This window comes from Uranotaenia lowii, chromosome 3, assembly GCF_029784155.1.
Source record: "Uranotaenia lowii strain MFRU-FL chromosome 3, ASM2978415v1, whole genome shotgun sequence".
Lineage (NCBI taxonomy): Eukaryota > Metazoa > Arthropoda > Insecta > Diptera > Culicidae > Uranotaenia > Uranotaenia lowii.
In genome coordinates this window covers 6,976,571-7,001,120 of record NC_073693.1, presented here as the reverse complement: position 1 = coordinate 7,001,120, position 24,550 = coordinate 6,976,571, and the positions used below count along the sequence as shown (strand labels likewise).

General features: G+C 36.6%; 1 long non-coding RNA gene across 2 annotated transcripts; it reads right to left on the bottom strand.

Annotated features, from left to right (window-relative positions):
- Positions 1 to 4,396: 4,396 nt before the first annotated feature.
- Positions 4,397 to 15,954, bottom strand: LOC129757807 (uncharacterized). 2 transcript variants are annotated; one of them, XR_008739813.1, is made up of 3 exons: positions 15,466 to 15,954; positions 15,227 to 15,401; positions 4,397 to 4,684 (listed from the first exon to the last, which is right to left on the bottom strand). It is a non-coding gene; the product is annotated as an uncharacterized LOC129757807 (long non-coding RNA). The 2 variants fall into 2 exon arrangements; XR_008739814.1 differs by lacking the exon at positions 4,397 to 4,684 and adding an exon at positions 13,495 to 14,187.
- Positions 15,955 to 24,550: the final 8,596 nt, after the last annotated feature.

The window sequence follows — 24,550 nt, the reverse complement described above, 5'->3', positions numbered from 1 at the left end:
GTTAAAAGTTCAAAGCCTGAAATTTAAACTATTTTATTCCTGATATCCTGTTATTTGAATTTGATATCTGAAAATAAATCCAGTTACTTTAAATACGATATCTGGAAGTAAAACCAGCTTTGAGTCTAAATATTTGCTGGGTTCTAAAACTTTATTCGTTTCAAAGATTAAGTACCGTAAACTGGGGGAACTTTGATCACTTTTTTCATTCATTTTCGAATATTTTGGAAGAGGTTGCTCTTTCGTAATACCTCAAAGCTTTAAAACCCTTACTGAGGTGAGGAGTATTAAACATGATCATTGATTGCAGTAAATTCAAACGACATTGGTGCACAGATAAAAAAATGTAACCTTACACTACAAGTGATTTTACATTTTTACACCGCCCGCCGGAAAATTTTGAAAAAGAGTATAGCATGTTTGCCTCTTCAATGAAAATTACATGTCAATGCATGCTTATTCCAGCACCAGAGTCAGTTTGTCAGATTTGTTTTGTTTTCATTCCTGTTCGTTTCACGTCCTTTTCTGCGTCGGCAAAGTTTTTCTTTCAATCTGACCGTGATTGCTGATTAAAGGTAAATCAATATTGAAAACAACTGAGATTGACTTAACATTTTCACCCTAATTGCTGTTATTTACAGGAAACTGATACTAAACCCCAAAACATCAGAGCGCCAACTGTGCGACAGCCAATTTTCTGCTGTCTTATCGCACCAGCCGTCGTTTCCGTCGTCGGGGGAATCGTCGAAAATTAACCAGTATTTGCAAGTTGAAGATCGGTGTAAGTGGTTTTATGCAAAAAAAGTGTGATCAAAGTTAAACAAAAGTTTTTTTCTGCCTCGAACCAGTGACTTTTTTATTTTGCGAAAACACTCCTTATCCAATAAGATTCATGAGATGTGCTAAATAATGTAAATGTACAGTAAACAACAGGCATGAGCGCTACCCGGAATTTACATGAGTTGTACAGTTTTATCACACGTAAATGCCCGATTCCTTTCTACCCATGTTGTTGCATGTAAATCTACGTGGATTTTTCTAAGTGTGTGGTTATAATTAAATGTTTGTTACAAAACCAGATTTCGAGTTTCGGGGTAATTTTGATCACTCTGGTTTTTACGTATCTCAACATCATCAAATTTATTGTTTTGATGCCATTAAGCACAGAAGGCTCAAATCATCGATAACTGTATTTTTTTGTTTGGACTCAATTGAATTTTTCAACGTTTTCTTTCAAAAACAAATATACTCGAAAGATGGACAATGTTGCTGCATACATTTAGGGGCAAAAATTATAAACCTTTCCTAATGTTTTTTGGCCTCAAAAACAAATAAAATTTTACCTTCATGCAATTCCCCAAGTCCTCGTACTATTCCCATGTTCTTTGTTTCTTCAAATGCTTGTCCATTTGATAGGGGTTTTAGCCATTGTTTCTCTTCGGGCTTTTTCATGGAAAATGACCGTTCGTTTTCATTATCCAAAAATTATCATCAAATGACCGTAAAAATACCACTTAAACTAAACCTAAACCAAAAAAAAAGTTGAACTTTCACATAAAACAATCCATTTGCTCCTAAATGCTTAAATTTGATCAGGAGAGATGTTTGTTTGTAAGCCTTCGAAAAACCAGATATTTCAAGATTTTAAAATGATATTTTAAGTAATATAAAAAATCTCCTAATAAAAACCTAATTTAAGTTCAGTAGTTTTTCGATTTTATCACTATTCGATTTTATCAATACTCGCCAAATTCACGCTCGATTTTATCACGGTTATTGTTTCGATTTTATCACGCTTTTTTAGAAATCATTCAGAAACCATTTCCAGGACCTTAATTTTCTTCCAAAATCGTGGCGCATTTTTGTTTATGATATTTTTTTGGTTTATGTTATGGTTTATAGATATTCAATAATATGAAAATGCCATTAATCTGCTTACTTTAGCTGTATAGTGTTTAAAAACGTCATTTGGATTTTAAAAACATTTGTAATAATCGACATAAGTATTTAAACGTCACGCTTATGCTAGTGTTGTTATTTGTGCTTGGTAAGAAGCTAAAAAAAAATTCGGTTATGCGAATCATATAAAGATGTGGGCAAATTTAAGCGTTTTTGAAAAGAGATAGATGTCTTTGATTTCTTTTTTTAAATTGTTTATTTGAAAGGGTGGTGTGCGCAATCCTTATTGGAAAGCCTTTGGTATTGTCTAAATAGATAATTTTGGATGATCAAAATGAAATTCTGCTAGCTTTGCCTTTCAATATGTAAAAAGGACTAATATTTTTGTTTTTCTACATATGAAAAAGAAAGAATTATCTGCCTTTAAGTAAATTTTGAGGAACGCACTTTAAAAGTCTAGGTTGAACAAAATTCAAAATCTTTTTCGAATAGGTCAACTTTTTAGTTAATCAAAGGTTTGAAAATTTAAATATTAAACTTTGAAATTTGCTGAAGATTTTGCAGTTTTCTTTGAATTTCTTTTCAAAATCTTTATAAGAGATAACAACTGTTAAATTTCCATAAAAACTAAAGAATTCACTTTGATTACATGTTGAATATCAAGTTGATATTATACATGGTTTTACAGCTATTGAAAAACTGAAAATTGCTATAAAGAAGTATAACTTGAACTGAAATCGATCCTTTGTGCTTAGCAAACTTTGATAATTACATCTTATGTTCAAAATTTATTGATACAAAACGTTTCCGCTACTGAAAACATATTAAATTATTGATTAAAGACAATAAAAATGCCCTTTTCCACATTAATTTTTAGTTTCGCCAAATTCACGGTTTCGCCATATTCACGGTGAAATTTTTTTTGGCCGTGATAAAATCGAGAAACTACTGTTATTCGTTACTCAATTTACAGGCTATCAAACGTAGTAAACAGTTTTTAGATATTTTAACTTTATACATAGTTAATGATGATTATCTGCAAAAATTTCATGTTGATCAAAGTTACCCCGCTGATCAAAGTTCCCCCAGTTTACGGTATACCTCCTCTGATTTCAATTAGCTGAAAATTATGCTCTGTCGATGGGAAAACCAAAACCATATGCCCGGTTCAACCAAGGCGGTTCAGATCAATGATGGATTTTGATTTTAGTTTTCCTCTGGTTTGAACCCCGAATCTTGGAACTCTCTCCTTTTCCAAGTCTGGCCGGGCCATCCAGCCAGATCTCGTTAGCAATGGGCGGCCAGGATCTCGCACACACTAAATACATGGCAATTGCAACAAAAAAAGAAGGTACCTACGCAAGAAACTGCCACCACATGTCCCATCCGTCGTCGTTTAGAAAAGCCGCAATGCATCATCCTGGGTAGCAAATTTTAATTAGTAAAATATGTGCGACTGTATATTTTCCGACGACGAATTAAAACCAGAGACAGCACACCGCTTATATGGTATGAAGTGGTACACAAATATAATCTTTGCATGAAAAATTGATGCGAAAACGGTCTTACTTATGGCTTCGCGGAACGTCTTAAGCGGAAATCTAATCTCGCGGAATTAGCTCTCTAAGTAGGCGCAGTTTTCGCTTTTCTGCGCCACCTATGCAGTCTGTTCGTATGTTTAAGGTATTCAGACGACTTCAATCTTCCACCAACCTAGACTCAGCGACTGCTATGATGATGCATTTGTCAGTTGCGACCTGCCGCTGTCTACTATGATGCATTTGCCCGAAGAGGAACGAACGTGGTGAAAACACATGTTGTACTAAAATGTTTCCAATGTGTGCAATAAATTTAGAAAACTCGTGTGGTTTGGTTGTGGTGTGGAACTGCATTTCCGAAACGAGAGAGGGCGCCGCCGAGCCATGCATCGCACCACGCTGTATGAATGAAACTTTCCTAGGACTAATTAAAATCTTGGCTAATAGCAAACAGGCGCGACATTATTCTCGTTAATTATCGGCTCGTAAAAAGTGCAACTTACTGCATGTGGTGCCGGTGTCGGAAGGCAAATAAGTTGTACTGGCTGGCTGCAGTGCTCATACCTCAAGTGGACACAGATATCTTCATATCAAATATGACAGTTTTTCGAACGGTAGGTTAACAATAAATCAACTCAGAGTTCAATGAGAGCAATATCTAAATTGTACGATACTTTGCTCATTCATTAAAGGTTATCTGACTTGTCGTCGAAAGTTTAATGGATGTTAATTTCTGATGACACAATCCCATGATTCTTCAAAAATTAAAAAAAGGATCAGCGGCAAACGTAAGGTGCCTTCAAGTAAAATTAGTAGGGGATAAAGTAGAGACAAACATATATAATTTATAGACCCAAGATACAATGATCGGATAGTGGTACAATTGACATGGACGTGGCCGGCGCTGCCATTGTTGATTTGAAGTTAGAAAGAGCGTAAGAGCTTACTTACCTGACATTTGGATTGTCCGACGCATGGGGCCGAAATAAAAGATCACCACTGTTGACAGTCAGCCGAAATTCTCTTCGACAATTCATATTTCTGCGGCTAGGCCTGGTCACTACGAGCTTGGTTCAATCTATCTTGTCTCGTTTGCAAGATCGTTTAACTGAATTTACATGTCAACATATCATATGCATCTACTTCTATTCTACATAATTTACCGAAAGTTCCATGGCTGCTAGTGATAATAATATTCTGGATGACACTCTATTGTTTATGCAATTCGAAGTTGTATTGTGGTCCACCTGAAAAGAATATAGAAATTCAAAAATTAGCAAAGATTCATATGAAATTTGACTGAAGTTATTTATTTGAAGCTTGAAATTCTTTAAAATTGATCAATTGACCAAGAGCTCTGCAATGGTTGCCACTAAAACGGACATCTATTTGATACCATAGCTGATCCGGTGTGCTTTATTACACCTTCTAAAGTTGGTAGAAATTTCTATTGATTTGTTAGTACATACATTATTTTATATTTAAATTTCAACATAATTAAAAGTCAACCCCTTGAAAAGAAAGCTGCAACTTGTATTTCGAATTGCAAAAAAAAGAAAATTTAATCATATTTAATTTTTTTTTGTTTTCCAATCATGTTTTGTATTTGAAATTAAAACTCTGTATTTGTTTATTCATAAGTTCCTAAACTCTACCAGAATAAATGTTTTACTTGTATAAAACCCCTCCCCCATGCCAATATTCTGCAATCAAGGGTTATAATGTTTTATACTACTTTCCTCAGCAAGTGTTTTAAAACTGTAACACCCATGGAAGAAGTTGCGAAAATCCAATGCCTATTTAGCAAATCTCTGTGCCGAAAATGCGCTGAAAAGTGTACTGTGCCAAAGATGATATGTTTAAAAAAGCACTACTGACATAATGACTCGAGCTCCCAAGCAAAATGATCCACTACATTGAAGCGAAACAAGAAATACATTTTATGGGATTTTCATCCTATTGGATAATTCGTCCCAGAAAAAAGAAAATAAAAAAGCTACAGTGCCATGGGGAAGTGAAAATCGAACTCACAACACCATTTTTATATCGTCTTGTCAATCCGGCAGCTTAACCAGTGTACTACCTGAGCTAGATGGAGAACGAGGGACATTTGTCATAGGCTTTCTGCCACCGATCAATCACCAAAAAACGCACAACGGTGGCTTCCTGACGTTTGGCCTCCTTTCAAGGTAGTCCTTTGTCTTGTGAAGGAAACGGGAAAGGGAATTGATTCCCATTGCATGGGAATTTTGTTTTGCTTACTGCCTGACTCAAGAAAACTGGAATGGGAATGGATTCCCATTAAATGGGATCTGTGTTTTGGTCATATCACCTCTTGTCTTACAGCTCCGATTCTCTACTTTACCGAGGTGCGAGCAACCTTAGCGGAGATCGGGTACCCAACCCCGGTGGATGCTCTGGTCGCATGCAGACTGAGATAGGGGGCTTTGTACGCGTCTGTTCTCCATGTCAGGGGCGACTTGCGGAGTTCAACAACGTCCTGGTGGTGTTCGGGACCCAAAACATCAACATCACGAGGGTCCTCCTGCGTGATAGTGGGGTTAGCTGCGGGCCTTGCGAGCCCGTGACTACAAAAAACACAAGCAACGAACAACAAATTTCTGATGGAAATCGGCAAAGACCCACTCAACGAAAAGGGACTAGCGATTGGAACATGGAATTGCCGATCTCTAAATTTCGTAGGCAGTACCCACGTGCTCTCCAACGAATTTCGTAGCGCTGCAGGAGGTATGCTAGAGACCTACGATACGAACGTACTCAGATGGTCGTGCCATCTACCAGAGCTGCGGCAACACACACGAGCTTGGAACAGCTTTTATAGTGATGGGAAAGATGCAAAAGCGCATGATCGGGTGGTGGCCGATCAACCCACGAATGTGCCGGGTGAGAATCAAGGGCCGGTTCTTCAACATCAGCATCAGCAACGTGCCCAGCCCTTACCTCGGAATTACCGGTAACGACATAGACGAATTCTATGCGCAGCTGGAGCCTGAATACGTCCGCTACCCAAAAAATGATATTAAGATCGTAATCGGAGATTTTAACGCTCAGGTCGGCCAGGAGGAGGAAGATGGTAAGCTTGACGAAGCATCTCTGGAGGACTGTTGAGATACGATCAAGACAGCCATCAACAGAGCTGCGGAGAACGTCATCAGTCATGTGGAACGAACTCGACGGAACGACTGGTTCAACGAGAAGTGTGAGAGGGTGATGGACGAAGAGAATACCGCGCAGGCGGCAGTAGTGCAAAGAGGTGCCCGTCGAAATGTGGAAAATCACCGAAATGTGCCAGGATAAGGACGGGGGCATCCTGACGGACAATCTCACGGATGATCAAAAGGTAGAAGCATCACTTCGTTGAACACCTGAACGGCGCACATGCAGGAGATCAAGACTGTGGGGGAAGGTACATCGCCGGCGTAGCCCACGACGTAGAGGAGCCACTCCCAACGATGAGTAAAATTAAGGAGGCTATTCGCCAGCTGAACTGCAACAAGTTGACTGGGAAGGATGGCATCGCAGCTGAACTCATCAGAATGGGCCCGGACAAGCTGGCCGGATTACCTACACCGGTCGATGATCCGGATCTGGGACATAGAACAGCTGCCGGAGGAGTGGAAGGAGGTGGTAATATGCCCCATCTACAAGAAGGGCGAGAAATTGGACTGTGAGAACTACCGAGTGATCACTGTCCTAAATGCCGCCTACAAAGTGGATTACGGCAAATTCTCCAAAAATGCTGTGAACACCATGTCCCTACGCACCATCTATTCATCGACTTCAATGCCTCATACGACATGATCGACCGTGACGAGCTATGGAAAATCATGGGTGAGAATGGCTTTTCCGGGAAGCTGAAAAGACTGATCAAGGCGACGATGGATAGAACGCAGTGCTGTGTGCGGATTTCGGGTGAACTGTCGAGTTCATTCGTATCGCGCAGGGGGCTTCGACAAGGCAATGATCTATCCTATTTGTGGCGCTTGAAGGTGTTATCCGACGAGCTGTGGCGCAAAATGCGGGGCACGATTTTCAACAGATCCAGTGAACTTATCTGCTTTGCCGATCTACCGCAAACTGAAACGTGAGGCAGGAAGGATTGGGTTGATATTTAATACGTTCAAGACGAAGTACATGTTGCCCTGCGGATCCGAGATCGACCGAACCCGCTTGTCCACTAATAACAAGGTCACGATCGACGGCGACGAGCTGGAGATAGTCGAAGACTCCACAAACAACTGCGCTCAAGAAGACTTAGCCCTCGCACGAAGTGTAACCTGTATATGACGCTCATTAGAATGGTTGTTCTATACGGGCACGAGACATGGATATTGCTTGAGAAGGACCTGCGCACACTCGGAGTATTCAAGCTACGAGTGTTAAGAACCATCTTTGGCGGAGTGCAGGAGAAGGGAGTGTGGAGGCGAAGGATGAACCATGAGCTCGCGCGATTCTACGGCGAACCCAGTATCCAGAAGGTGGTGAAGGCTGCCCGCATACGCTGGGCAGGACATATTGCGAGAATGCCGGACGACTGTCCGGCAAAATAGGTGTTCGCTACGAATCAGGTAGGAACAAGACGAGCAGGGGCGCAACGAGCAAGGTGGTTAGGACCAAGTGAAGCATAATCTCGAGAATGTGGGATGTACGAGAAATTGAAGAACGGTTGCCATAGACGGAGTGAATTTTAGGAATTATGTTCGTCAAATTATGTCGTGAGAAGGAATATTACGAAAATAAATGAAATAATACAGGAGTTTAATATTGCATTGATAAATTTGTTTTACTGCTATCAAAAATACCATGTGCCGCGCAGAGCCGTCGTTCGGCATTTAATTTTTGATTGCCGTATGGCCGTTCATTCAGCCCCTGTCCCGTCCTACTAATGGTATGGTGGTGGTTCCATTTTCGGGGTGCTTGGTACTAACATCTAATAGCATCTAACCAAGTGGAATATTTTTACTTAAAAAAATTATTTAAATTTTACCTAATATTAGTTGTAAGAGTTAACTTGTGAACATCGCTCAAGAGCTCATTATTTTGTGCCATATTTTCGAATAATTTGATCTTAAGACAAAAGAAGACACTTGCGTAAATTCCCAACTCTATGGCTTGCAATCATCCACATGGCATAATATTCGTAAAACTGCTGTAATCTGATTTATGATGGACAAATGTCATACAAATTCTCAACAAGCGCCGCGCAGAGCCGTCGTTCGGCATTTAATTTTTGATTGCCGTATGGCCGTTCATTCAGCCCCTGTCCCGTCCTACTAATGGTATGGTGGTGGTTCCATTTTCGGAGTGCTTGGTACCTACACAGCATCCGGATAGTATGCAATTTTCTCTTCTTAGAGAGGGGAAACCTCGTCCAATCAACCATCCCTACAGAAGAGAAAAATGGATAGGCAGGCGGGCGGGCAGTCGTTTTGACTCCGACTGAACCAAAACAGTAATCAAATTATTTAATAATTTTGTAATCACAAGGAACGGAGCAATTTGTTCACGTGCTTGTTTGCCCTAAAAAGAATTGACGCAATGCGCCATTTGTTTCCCTAAAGTGTGTTCGAAATGTATAATCAACTTACTTGGATACACCGGAAAATGGTGAGTTATTTAGAAAAGGCTGGGTTGTAGTTATAATAAAGAATAAAAAAGATAACGTGAATATTAATGTTAAAAAACATGCGAAACGCATGCTTTTGTACATTAAAACAATGACGAATTCATTTTTCCACAAAAACAGTTTATATATTTTATAGATTGATCAATATCTGGCTCAGGATCAGGGGTGCCAAGTGGTTTTGATAAAAATCAGGACACCGCAATGATAAAAATCAGGACTTATCAGGACACCACTAAATTGATGAAAATAACATCCAGCTATGCTTAGATTGCATAACTAAAGGCGAAATTCAGTTGCTGAAGACGCCTAAAGTTATGCAACTACAGCGAGAAGAACTTTCTATGTCCTGAAGTTAACAACGAAAAACACTATTTAAATATCATTTGAACCAAAGATTATCATCGGTTAAATTAGTTAAACCACAGAAACTCTGTGGTTTAACTATTTTATAGAAGATTTGTTTGATTTTCTCACCATTTAACAATAAATTTATTTAAAGTTTAGATATTTTTCAAAAATCAGGACAAATCAGGACATTTTAAAGGTCATTTTTCAAAAATCAGGACAATTCTAGCGTTTTTGAAAAATCAGGACGGCCTCTCAAAAAAGGAACCTGACACCCCTGCTCAGGATTCAGTCTATTTTAGATTAAAATTAATCCTGGTAAGCCGTGGAATTTTCTATAAAAAAAAGCTGCTTTCGAACGAAATTGTCAAATAGCGCCGACATGACAACTTGTCAACACGTTTTTTCCATTGACTTCCAATAAGAAAACTTCGCTCGGCTTGCAAAATTCCGCAGAAGAGTGTCAAAGATTCATAAATTAAGATATTTATGAACCTCGCCTCTCATCATCCGGTTTTAATACAAAAAAAAATAATAAGAAGGAGATGGCACGGTACGATTACACCATCTCTAATCGAGCCCAACAATAGACTTGCAAATCGCACCGCACCTAAAATGCCCCGGGAGTGTGATTTTTATGACATGTGTGCAATTGGCGTCATCCGCCATATTGCACTCGGAGGAGGCCATGGAACGCACTTAAGGTGATGGAACTACTGGCATGCACAAGCGTATAGCATATTTATATGAATCTATCTCCTACTTCATATTCATATTCATACTATTAAATTTTCAATCCCCAAGGGGCACACCCGGTTATTTTTTTCCTCGATTTTTTTCATCGAAACAGCAGCCAGTCAGCGCAAGATGCAAATTGATCGCAGTATGCCATGTGAATTATTGAGTGGTTTTTATTGCGGGAGGCGTTCTGATGAATTTCGATTTGCAGTCACTTCAGCAGCAGAGATTGATAGTGCAAATTGACGATGGAGCCATCTTCCGAGGAAAAAAAATCAATATATGGTAATACCCTATACCTGTGCCGACAGCGCCAAATGGCGGCCATTTTGCTTCTGCTCATCACGGGTTTCCCCAACTCCTCCGCAGCCCCAAGCAATGTTAACGCCCCGCTAAGTTGGATGGATGCACCAGGCAAGGACATTTTTCTACCGAAGAATAAATCGAGACAGTGCGCATAATCCAAGGAGGCGAGAGGATTTCTCCTTTCAACGAAATACCCCACATTTTGCAGGAGATTCAAGTTGGAAAAAGGGGAATCCAGTTGTCCTTGCGATATTCTTGAGTACAACATTGAACTCAAGAAACGACGCCTTGGTTGTACGATTTCATCTGTTCATTTCTAGAAATTTTTAACCAAAATTATGGATTTCGTCTTCGGTTCGCAAATTTATGGAATGATTCACCTAGCTTTGGCTTCTGAATTCCAACCGAAACTACAAGTGAAAAACCCTTTGAATAACTTTTATGAAGTTATTTGAAGTTTGAAGATATTCGTAACAAAATTTTGTACCTAAGATTTTGTCAGATCACAGATAATTTCGTGCCTCGTGAGGACCACCTTGTCGCCTGAAAAAAAGAGCAAGTTCACTCGTGTTGAGAAAAATTGGTAGAAATGTTGACACTTGTAGCACATTTTGAAAATTTGGCCATGTAAAAATGTTTTCAATATCCTTGCGTGTTGTATTCTTTTACAGCACTGTTTATATTTCAGCCGGATGTGATAGAAATATTGCTTTTTTTGCATCACAGCATGCGAAAATAAAACACGTGTTGTGAAAACTTGAGAAGGCCTCAGATCTTGAAAATATTTTTGCATGGTAAAGTTTTCAAAATGTGCTAAAAGTGTCAAAATATCTACCACTTTTACCCAACACAAGTGAACTTGCTCTAAAGGTTTTGAACCACTTTTAATCATTATTTTAGTTTTTTTTTATTCATTTTTGTTGGAATTCAACTCATTAAGGTAATTCTTCCTCGCATCATTAATTTATGGAAGGGTTTTTTTGTTTGTAAATGGTAAAATCATAACTTCAGCATCCTGAAGGGCTCCTATAAGATAGATATTTCACTATCTCACCGATCGAACTACACCGAGAGTTCCATCTATTTTCTTCTGTACTGTAAATGTTTGAACTTTGGTCTTTGGGAAAGGCCACCCGGCCAACTGACAGTTGGGTACAATATGGCGCTCGAAGAAAATGCACTGCTTGACATTTAAAACAACGATCAGACCTTTCGGTCGGTTTTTTTTTCTTGAAGAGCTGAACAAACCGAAGTCGAATCGCGCTGATTCTCTGTAAGTACCCACAAACTGAAAACGACGATTCTGTAAGAAAGGAATGCACCACACAGAGGATGATGGTAAACAGAAGGTACTGGTCCCCGGCTGCCTGGTGCCTGGCAGACAAATTCGATCTCCAATATTTGTTGAGCCTAGAGCTGAAGATTCGATCAAGGAAACCGTTTTCCGAACAGCCGAGTTAGAGTGTTGTTTGCATAGTTCGTTAGGAGTTGATTCAACGAACGGCCAAGTACCCAGGCCTGCACTGCTTGGCACCGGGGGAGGTCCTCCTCCCTCAGAAAGTGCTGCGGAACACGGACGCACGCCAGGTTGGTACGCTAAACCGGTAATTCCAGGCGCACAGGTGACTGACTGGCTGAACTTCCATTAGTGGCTCGCAAGATAAGTTGTTTGCTTAAGGTTTTAACTTGTTTCCATTAACTTCGCGGCCCCGTCCTCATCTAATACTAGCATAACGAGATAGTCAGCAGAACAACTGCTCGGCCAATGCTCAGCATGTCCGGCAGATTGTCGATGCAAGGTCCGTTATTGGAGGTGGAAAATATTTTCTATGCTACCAAGATTCTTTCAATTTATGAACTTATCGATCGGCTAGCAGGTGGCTTACTGGTTTTTGACACCTGCAGGCGCTTCAAGAATATTTCTTCGAATAATAAAATAGAATCTGTGGAACCAGAGAGAAATTCGACGCTGTGGATGCGAACAATGCGTCAAAAAATTTAGAACTCAATATTAATATCTGAACATTGGTTATCCAAGGCGGTGCGTGCCTTCAACGAGCTTGTCAAATGATAAAAATGCCGTTGAAATTCGGCGGGAGTCATTCGGTAAGACCAAGTTTTAAAAGCTCAAAGACATCTTTTTTCCACACCTGCTTACTGTATACACACACTATTAATTTTTTGGTGTAAATTTAGGTCAAATTGGATGCACAAAACTGAAGCATCACATTTGACATAAATTTACATCATGAAATAAGTGTCGTATAAACTCCAAAGACAGAAACGCTTAAAGACCTAAATTTTGGATAGAATAGACATAAATTTCAACTAATGAAAACAAACATTTATGTCAAATTTGATTCATTATTGTAAAGTAGCACATGCAGCACACATAAAATTATATACCCTGTGATGTAATTTTCTGTCATTTTGTATGCACAAAAACGAAGCATCGTTTCTAATGTAAAATTAGGTCGTCTTAAATATACTTCTTATCCCCCGGATTAGTGAATCAAACCTGCGTTAAAAAAAAAGAAATATGAGTAGTTGCACAAATCTTTATTAGTCATACACCTACACATTTCTTAAGCTATGATACTGATACACAATTTTAATGTTTGAGTCTCTCTGTAAGCATTTTAAATATATTACAATGTTTACAATAATTCTTTTCTTTAATGCATGTTGTATTTATTCTTCATGATTTAATGAATTAAATCCTAGTTTTATTCTAGAGTATGTATTCCAATCAAAGCTCTCAGAATCAGGGGAAGATAAGTGCTTATAGGTTAGTTTCCAGAAAACATGCTTCAAAGTTGTCAAGGGGCTCTATTTTCCATATACATATATTTTTAAATTCTTTTAGTTTTTATTCAATCAAAAGTGTTAAAATTTAAAAAAAAATCAGATTTTTTCACCATCTGTAGATTAAGATAAAAAAAATCGATTGGCAAACTTAACTTTGACACTAATCTCCGAATTTAGGCGAAGGCTTTTTTATTCTTGAACTCTCTAAGAGTTTATAATTCTGTTTTTTTTTTGCTATCTGAAAACATTCTTACTTTAGTGGCTTGTGATAGTGATTGTTCACGTCATGGTTTATAATACTTGCTTATAAATAAACTCGGCAGAGATTTCTATAATATGAAAGTTTTTTAAGAATTTGCTAACCAATGTCTAAACATTTTTTCTTTGATACTCTATTCTAATTTTTTTTTTTTAATGAAACCAGTAAAATCGTTCAATCGCTTGCCATCCAACACAATAAATTCAATAAACCATAATTTTGTTGAAAGGCTAAGCAATTCAACTATGTATGTTGTTGGAGAGAACACATGCAATTTAATAGCGAACCTGTTTGAAATTTTCAATTATCGATGCAGCAAATCGTGATTCCTGCTTTCCGAGAAAAAGGAGAGCAGTGTGTAAAGACTAACGAACACGACAGACGCACATCGGTATCGTACACACTTGAGGACTTTCAGCCAACCTGAATCTGTTAGAGTCGAATTGCCGATCATGTCCGTTTAGAAATTCGAAGTTAACAGCCGGTTCCTCGGCGGTAGTCTTTTTGTCGTATGGCGTTTCCAGAACCATGGACATTGCAGGAGCCGCTTGAATATAAACTGCTGATCGAACTTTAGCTCTGTTTTGTTCTGATCTGTTTGTTTTTTTTGTTTCTTCCCAAATCTGATTCGGTGGTAGCAGGGATGCCTGTTAGAATTTTTTTAATTTTAATTTAAGTTAAAAAAAAATCTGTTGTTGTATTGAAAAACGATTTTATAAAACATATTCACTTTACAATGGTAAAGAAACGTGAATTTTGCTTTTCCCAATTAAAAATATATTTTCAATGATGATGAAAACTAAATAATTCCAAATTATTATTTGATTATTTTTATTGAATAAGACATTTTAACGTGAAAACTATATTGGAGAACAAAAACTTTTACACACTTTACAAACTTATAACGTTGGTAGAATCATTTTCAAGCCACGCTTAATGTTCTTGAACTAAAGAAAATACATGTAAATGAGGTTTAATTTTTTTTTGTAATACGTTTCTTCGCACCCGAGTAAGAATCTTAAGACAAAGATATCAAAGCCATGAAGTTCCCAGAGGTTCACTGCCGTTCCAAGCAAAACTGTCCCATGTGACTTTTGGGAGCTTTTAAAATGATAGAAAAAGTTTAGCCGTGTGAAAGTTTTTCATAGAACTACTTCGGTATGTGTTCTGATTCTACGCAAAAGTGTCACACGAAGCATTTTTGGCTCTTATTTTCCGTTTGTTGTAGGAAATGATTTTTTTTAGGCAGAAAATATTGTAAAGTGATTAACTTGAACTGTTTACTACGAGAAAACTGTCGGTGAATTTTTAGTTTGAGAGAAAAATTGAAAATATAGCTGAACTTTTAATCGTTTTTTCCTGGCTTGCTCGTTTTTTTCACATGGGACAATCTTGCTCGGAAGGGCAGTTCATTAATATGAAATTTTATTCCTGCCTGATCTTGCAGCAAATAATTGATTTGAATATTCAGCTCAAATAGGCCAATTAATTTTTTAACACTAATTTCATCAATTAATCATTTTAACTGATAATTTTCAAATTACAAAAACTAACCCTGTCAAGTGAGGCGTCCTCTAATCCAGATGTGATATTTACACCATGAAAACCAGCTCCTTTGCAAATATTTACATATTAAAAAAACCTTCATCAAAAAGTTTTATCACGAAAAATTTGCTCCGCACTCACCTCGAACTATCCACAATCCAAACTGATCCAAATGACAAAGCTGATGGTTTAGTCTATGCTCTGCTACAAGAATGCCAGAAAACGCCGTCATCCCCAGATTCGGAGTTCAGAGCAAACATCTCGCTCGGGAAAGGCATGTGTTTTGTTCCTCCTGTCTTGCGATCTATTTTGAGAACTGTAAGGAAGATCATTTTAGCTTAAACTGGTGGTTCTAAATAAATTATTATTTCAAAACTCACTGATTTCGTGTTTGGTGTTGGATATTTCTACACATCTAAGTAGAAACAACAAAACCAGTCCTTCTTTGGATTCCGGATTTGCTGTCATTTTTGTCATAGGAGGGATTCTTAACATTTAGTTCGCTTTTGACCTTTTCCGGTTAGGCGTCTTTAACCACATTCTGTTGCTTCCGTGCACCGTTCCTCACAATCAGAAGTTGACTGCAAAAAGGGCTTACTTACATGATCGACCGGAGGAATCAAGAGTAGTAGTTCGGGCCATCTCGAGGGCTGTTTGCTGCATAGATGCGCTTTATTTGTCTAGACATGGATCTGCTGTGGATCGGAATAAATTACAACATCGTTCTTCGCTTTTTGGTGGGCTCTAACAAACGGAGACCGGTGCTGCTCTATTCAACCCTTTTTTGCTGCTTTCCAGATGGGCCCAGCCTCAACGCGACGTGAACCGGATGTCCGTCAGCAAAACAGAACATACGGAAATGCACCGCCTACAAGCAGCGTTGCCACATTTAAATCTGTATTTCCGAGGCAAAAAATCTTTTTTATCTGTATAAAATCTCAAAAATCTGTATTGAAATCTGTATCTACAATTTTGATTCTGGATACCAACGTTGCATACGATGACATTCTTATAATACGTAACGCACTAAATTGAACAGCGCTCCAGATAACTGCGAACTGCATACTGTTAAATCTATGTAAATTTTGTCATTTTGCAACACTCCCCAACAAACATTTTTGCTGATTAAAAACGCCAATTCTCTGATCGTATGCTGTTTTGAGGTGCTGAGTGCTGTTTCAGCTTTCTGGCTGAAGAAAGAAATATTTCAGCGCTGTTTCAGCGTATAAGGAAGTTTTATTTCAGTCAATAGAAAGTAGGGGAAAATTGACTGAGGAATAACTCGTTCAGCCTTTGTCCAACCATTTTTGACACCTTCAAATTTGACAGCCGTCAGCTGTACAAGGGTAGCTTCGAAAGCGTCTTTCAGCAATACCAAACTTTTTGTTATTCATGACGAATCAAAATAATTATCTTTTGAATCGTCTAATGATTCGAAATTTCTCATTTTGCATGTTGAAATGGCCTTGCCGGGAAATTAACATTTTATTCTCGTAGCAATTTCAATTTCTTCATATGAAATTGACCTTGGTTGAGAAATATTTTGGTCGCTTAAGAGCGACACTTTTCTGTTCCTTCGCAGAATGCATGGTTGGTTCTGCCTTCTGCGGCATGAGACCAACAAGTCGTAGGTTCAAAGTTCGAGACAAGTTCAAATGAAGAAAAAATAACACGGGAGGGGAAAATTAGCTGGCAAACATCGGACATACATCGGTCAACATTCTTTTTGTTTTTTTTTTGTTGCTCCGTCAATTGACGTTTCATGTGGTTTCATGTCATCTTCGCTGATTAATTTCTCCAGATCTCGATGTTTAAGGGCTGAACAGCAGCTTCTCTCTGAATTTGGGTTGCCTTCTTTCAGCAAGATAGCTGATTTAAAATTAGAACAAAACAATGTTTCAGCGGTTGTTCAGCAAAAAATGTTTGTTGGGTCGAACCGTTTTTGGTTTAATTTTGTAAGAAGAAAATGCGACTGCAAAACTTAACCGAATTATTCTGTACAACGGACGATTTAAGGTCACGCAAAGTTTTGAGTCGATGTTTTTCGTTAAATGTATCAAGCTTTATCCTTCCTGGGTTTAATAGTCAATTGAGGTAGTCTCTGTACTTATTTATCTTTGCAGTATACTGCGAGAAAAATGATCATAGATGCGGAAGTAGTTCAATAATGTTTAGGTAACTGCATGGCATTAAAAGTTACAATTAGTATAAAGAAATATCCTATCCTGATCCTTAACGCAGGTTTCAAAAATGTTTTCAGACCCTTTCATTATAAGCGCTGTATTTTACGGTCCCGATATTTGATCTGAAATTTTTTTGTTCAAACTTGCCGGTGTGACAATTCAAGGTGGCATGAACGTTGGATGATCGAAATAGATTATAATCGATTAACTCACATTTTTAGCTTTTTTCTTGACAAATTTTCGTTTTGCTAAAAATCTGTATTAAATCTGTATACAATTCCAAATATCTGTAATCTGTATATACAGATTCTTGGTTCAATAATTTCAAAAAAATCTGTATGATTACAGAAAAATCTGTATATGTGGTAACGCTGCCTACAAGTACCGGACCAAAGCAAAACGACCGACAAATCAAAATAAAATAAATAATTTTGACGTTTCTTTCTCAAAACCCAACAGGGATGCCAGACGTACATGAATTTGATCATATGCTTGAAAATAGTTGGACACGTAAATATCGTCGACACGTAATTTTTTTCGACCTGTAAAACTACAGTAATAGTAATGCTCCTTTTTGTTACAGGATATTAGTAATTTTTTATGGCTTTTAACTTACTTTCAGACGAATCAATTTAAAATTACATGTTTTTTGACTTACAGGCCGTCCTATTTTAAAAGCAACCATTTTCAATGACACGTAATAGTCATTATTTTTTTCTGTGCAGTTAGCCAGGGGCATAAATTTGGAAACTTGAAAACTTGCATCCCTGAATTAAGCATCTTTTTGTCATTTCAATTTTCTCCACTCTCTTTCCGCAATAAATGGGATTAGAAGACTGTTCGAAAAAACGAAGCCTTTACTGTACTACAGAGAGATGACATTCAAATTGGACGATGGAAACAAAAGCGGTATAAAAGTAAAAATTATCAAATAGGGCCGACGACCTAGTGAGAGCGATGCAAGGCGAATTGGCGAACGCGGTCAATGCGAACTCGAGCCCGGAACAAATTGACATCTGCTTAACCACGTTGATTATGTCAGGTTTAAGCGATTCACACATTTTCATGAAATGTGGTTCGCCGCATTGATTCGCATTCGCCAGTATGGCCGATGACATAGTGAATGCGATGCGATGCGATGCGAATTTACGGACGCAGCCTATGCGAACTCGAGCGGCGGAACAAACTAACATCTGCTTCGCCGCGTTGAGTATGTCAGGTTTAAGCGATTCACATACATTTTCACCAAATGCATATGGTTCTCCGCATTGAATCGCATTCACTATGTCATCGGCCTTAAGGCTAGCTAACATTGCTTAACGATTTGATACTTATATCTTTATAAGACGCATGTAATCTCAAAAGAATTTTTTTCTCAGTACGTACATCTTTTACTTCCGAAAATTATATAACTAATTTAATATAGTAGTGTGTTATTTAATTGTGTGAGATTTAAAAAAAATTTTTTTAAATGGTTTGTTAGAAGTATTAAGCAGCAATATCCTTTTATAGAAAAACATAAATAAGCAATAATGTGACGTGAAGGGCGTAGAAATTCGACCTTGAGGTAAATACCTTTCATTGGGGTGCAATTTTTTTTTCCTTTGGGGTTGTCTAGGGTGCAATTTTCACAACTTTCACTTTACTCTTTGCTTGAAAGAAATAAACAACAAACAAAAATAACTGGTGCAACAGCTGTTGAGCAAATAAGTTGTAAACATTTCGCTTTTGATTTTTTTAATTGTTTTGTAAAGTGTTTGGTTATTTTGACAAAAAATTAAAAGGTTTACTCAAATTTGGAAGAAAATAAAAATCTGCAGTCGGAACGGGACAAAATTTAATCTTCATGTAGGTACAACAAAAAATCCAATTGAATATTTTCAAATATGTAGGTATTTTATGCTTTCAGGGTTGCAGGTGAAATCCGAAGTTTTCGCGCTGCTGACTGCCAACCAGCGACGACGAAAAATTTATCAAACATCTCGATAATCGACAACCCTTTTTTTTCTTTGGTTCCGACCGTTTTGACACTTGGAAGATGTTTGAGTGACAATATAATATAGAGCAGGTATCCTACATCCAAACAATTTAATTTTTCAACATTGGAATAAACCAAGTATAACTGAAATTTCAAAGACCAATGTATGGTTAAAAATTGCATGTTCTGCTAAATTCAATGGACTGTCATGTTCGAAGTGTTTTATAACCTGATACCATAGGCTTCGATTTTTTGAAGACTTAATCTTATGAACAATTTGGTGATGCGTAGAGTTTTAACTAATTGAGTATTCTATGGTATATGTCATTCAGGGGTGTCAGGTGTCCTGATTTTTCAGGATTTGTCCTGATTTTTGAGAAGCCGTCCTGATTTTTGAAAAACGCTTGAATTGTCCTGATTTTTGAAAAATGTCCTCTGAAATGTCCTGATTTGTCCTGATTTTTCAAAAAAATATCTAAACTATAACTAAATTCATTGTTAAATGGTAAGAAAATCAAACAAATCTTTAATAAAACAGTTGAACCATTTAAATCTTTGGGTTAAATGATGTTTAAATAGTGTTTTTCGATATTAACATCAGGCCATCCAAGGTTCTTCTCGCTTTAGTTGCATAATTTGAGACCTCTTCAGCACCTTTATTTCGCCTTTAGTTATGCAATCTAAGCAGGGATGCATGATATTTTCATCAATTTAGTGGTGTCCTGAAAAATCCTGATTTTTTTCATCGCGGTGTTCTGATTTTTGTCAAATCCACCTGGCACCCCTGATGTCATTATAAAATCTGATAAATTACTCATCTATGAGTAATTTTTTTCACATCCAGCTCATGATGCCTCTAGATATGGTGATCTCATATGCCAAATCGCCATTCCGCCATATTGAAAAAAGTTTTGACAGGTGGCTGTAGTGTTTACGAAAAAAGGGGTCCAGGGATGCCAGGTGTTAGAGATAAAAAATCAGATGGCAAAAAAGTGTGTATGTGCACAAGCCAATCGTAAACGAAAGATCAAAAGATTCAAAACCGTACTGGGGTTTAGTTTATTTTATTATATTTAAATTGAGTTTTCGGAAAAAAAGCAATGATATGAGTATATTCAATTAATTAATTTGTATTCTAAACACTTTTTTATAATAAAATTACAATACAGTTCGGTCTATCCGTATGTTCCGAAAAAGAAAAACTTTTCATTGACCGTTATGATAGAAAGGATCTTAAAGGGTGGAACAAACAACCAAAACCCTAAACCGGATGTTGCTTGTTCCTTATTCTTGTTACCTTATCCAAAGAGCTATTTTGTTTCCCTCCAATCGAAAAGTGTTGGATGAAAATAAAAGTAAATCGGTTCTGCTAAAGGAATGCTATAAATTCTGCTATTGATAATTTTCATGATTAAATGATAAACGATTTTATGGTTCGAAATTTTTTTTTTCAAATAACTGTTGCATCATGTAAATACTGCTTAAGCCTTTTTCAATATTAACATATTCAGTTAATGTACCTTCACCACCACCCACGAGCAGCGCTGAGCTGGAGCTTTGCTGCACTTGAGGATGACTAGCAATTGGACAGCATCACCTGCAGAATCATTCAGGGGCTCAATCCATTCCGGACAATCAACAGTCTGCAGTGGATCGAACTGATTCCCCAACCCACTCATCGGACTTATCGTCATGCTGCTCAGGCGCCTAACGTTGCGCCTATTTTCCTATTTCAGCTCATCGGTCCCATCATTCAAAAGTACCAAAAACTTCATCTGATTTTCCCAAATGCTACCCATCAGATCCGGATTACTCGATTGAATCTTCTGGAGCAGCGATGGCAACAGACGGGGGTCCTCCTGAAGCAGCTTTTTCATCTCGATGAAGATCGGATGTTCCTGCAGGAGGGCGCTTCTCGGACGATGGAATGTAACGCCTCGCCATGTTACCATCCGATTCGATGACTTTCTGCTGCTTCTAGATAGCTTTTGAAAGAAAAAAGTTTTGAATAAGCATAAATTTGTCATAAGTAATGCAAAATTAATGTTATTCACCGCTACCGACAAAGCTGGCACCGTCGTTTATAGGTCCAACTTCTTCCAGCTTTGCTTACCAGCCCGGAGCTCAGCCGGAAGATTTTGTTTCGATTCTATGAATTATATTTGCAAAAATCAAGGCGAAGTCTTTGTCTAAGCAATAGCTTGGTGATTGGCAAAACTTCGTGTTTTACAAAAAATCAGAGCACCTGGCATCCCAGCCAGCCAGCAGCCAGCCGAACAGCCAGCTGTCAAATTTCGGCTCCTCCTCCACTTCCAACCCTCGTCTACTTTTTGCCAAAGAGAGACCACCATATCTAGAGGCATCATGATCCAGCTCTCTGAAACAAAATCATATATTCAAAATTGAGTCACGCTTACCTTTATGGACAATTCAGCAATCGTCGAGTAACATTGCTTTATCTTGTTTTAATCATTCAATGTATCGAATAAGCTGCACTACGTCACCATGTCCGTAGAAATTGAACATTTGTTTTATTTGTTCCAAAGTTGATATGGCTGTAAATTTGTGAGAGAAGCTTTTTTACTTTTTATTCGAAATGTTTACCTTATAATACTTACCTTGCCTCAGGATCACTCAGATTATTTTTGATAATTTTTTATACAGTAACATTCACAAATCCTCTTTAAGTTGTGCATTGAAAAGGTTGGCCATGAAAAAACTTTAAAGATAAATTTTTTTTTCGTTGTTAGTTGAATTACTCCACATTCACATTTACCGGCTGTTTAAAACTTCGCTTTTTGCAATGCAATTGTATCAGACACAGATATAAGTCAATATCACTGCACAAACAGCATACGATTATGAACAACAAATCAATCTGCCACTAGCGCCATAATGGAAAACGCTTTGACTGAACTCATTAAAACTGATAGACATAATTTTATGTTTTCCGTCACACAGCTTTAAATTCAAGATTCAAACTTTAGGTGCACAATGATGTAAAATTCGGTTCGTATTACTTCAAGTTTCAGTTTATATCCTGAGATTTGAAATCATCTATGTATGTGTGTATTTTATATTCGAAAAGATGTAAAATTAGATTTTTCCTTGAATAAATCAAAAGAAAAATAGGTGCTTAAGCGTTTCTGTCCAGTTTAATTTTCATAATTTTTTGGTGTGCAGTCATCTTTTGGCATTTAACTTCCTGTGTTTGATGATCATTCAATAGCACTTGTTTCCGTGAACCAAACAGCCGGTTTAGACCCAAATTCTGACCAGCGCAACGTCATCCGTAGTCCATTGATACCAATTTCAACTCAACTTTTTTAGAACCGGTATGATGATCGCTCTAAAACTGATGAGATTGAAAGCTTGTTACACTGGATTGGATCTAATTTCGTTGATCCTATTCATGTATAAATTAGACCCAAGAATAGACCAGATATACAGAATAGACCAGAGATACCTTTGGGTATCACAAAAAATGTAGGACTCCAGTCCCAGTTATCCGAATCCATGTGAAATTTTAGGACCTGTGGATGCTGCTCAACTATGAACAACATTCAAAATATTATTTTACAATTCATAAATATATCTACAAAAGTTTGAAATTTATAAAATCAAAAATTCCTGTGACATATTTTGTTAACTCATCGGATTAAAAGCAAAAATTTCTTTTTGTTATTTTGGAAACAATTTTAATAATTGTCATTTTTGTAACCTTTGTCATTTGTCAGTTTTGTCATTCTTTTATTTTTTTCATTTTTGTCATTTTTAAATTTTTTTTTAAATTTTTGTCATTTTTGAAATTTCTGTCATTTTTGTAATTTTTGTTATTTTCGTAATTTTTGTAATTTTTGTCACATTTGTCATCTTTGTTATTTTTGTCATTTTTGTCATTTTTGTCATTTTTGTCATTTTTGTCATTTTTGTCATTTTTGTCATTTTTGTCATTTTTGTCATTTTTGTCATTTTTGTCATTTTTGTCATTTTTGTCATTTTTGTCATTTTTGTCATTTTTGTCATTTTTGTCATTTTTGTCATTTTTGTCATTTTTGTCATTTTTGTCATTTTTGTCATTTTTGTCATTTTTGTCATTTTTGTCATTTTTGTCATTTTTGTCATTTTTGTCATTTTTGTCATTTTTGTCATTTTTGTCATTTTTGTCATTTTTGTCATTTTTGTCATTTTTGTCATTTTTGTCATTTTTGTCATTTTTGTCATTTTTGTCATTTTTGTCATTTTTGTCATTTTTGTCATTTTTGTCATTTTTGTCATTTTTGTCATTTTTGTCATTTTTGTCATTTTTGTCATTTTTGTCATTTTTGTCATTTTTGTCATTTTTGTCATTTTTGTCATTTTTGTCATTTTTGTCATTTTTGTCATTTTTGTCATTTTTGTCATTTTTGTCATTTTTGTCATTTTTGTCATTTTTGTCATTTATGTCATTTTTGTCATTTATGTCATTTTTGTCATTTTTGTCATTTTTGTCATTTTCGTCATTTTTGTCATTTATGTCATTTTTGTCATTTTTGTCATTTTTGTCATTTTTGTCATTTTTGTCATTTTTGTCATTTTTGTCATTTTTGTCATTTTTGTCATTTTTGTCATTTTTGTCATTTTTGTCATTTTTGTCATTTTTGTCATTTTTGTCATTTTTGTCATTTTTGTCATTTTTGTCATTTTTGTCATTTTTGTAACCTTTGTCATTTTTGTCATTTTTGTCATTTTTGTCATTTTTGTCATTTTTGTCATTTTTGTCATTTTTGTCATTTTTGTTATTTTTGTCATTTTTGTCATTTTTGTCATTTTTGTCATTTTTGTCATTTTTGTCATTTTTGTCATTTTTGTCATTTTTGTCATTTTTGTCATTTTTGTCATTTTTGTCATTTTTGTCATTTTTGTCATTTTTGTCATTTTTGTCATTTTTGTCATTTTTGTCATTTTTGTCATTTTTGTCATTTTTGTCATTTTTGTCATTTTTGTCATTTTTGTCATTTTTGTCATTTTTGTCATTTTTGTCATTTTTGTCATTTTTGTCATTTTTGTCATTTTTGTCATTTTTGTCATTTTTGTCATTTTTGTCATTTTTGTCATTTTTGTCATTTTTGTCATTTTTGTCATTTTTGTCATTTTTGTCATTTTTGTCATTTTTGTCATTTTTGTCATTTTTGTCATTTTTGTCATTTTTGTCATTTTTGTCATTTTTGTCATTTTTGTCATTTTTGTCATTTTTGTCATTTTTGTCATTTTTGTAACCTTTGTCATTTTTGTCATTTTTGTCATTTTTGTCATTTTTGTCAT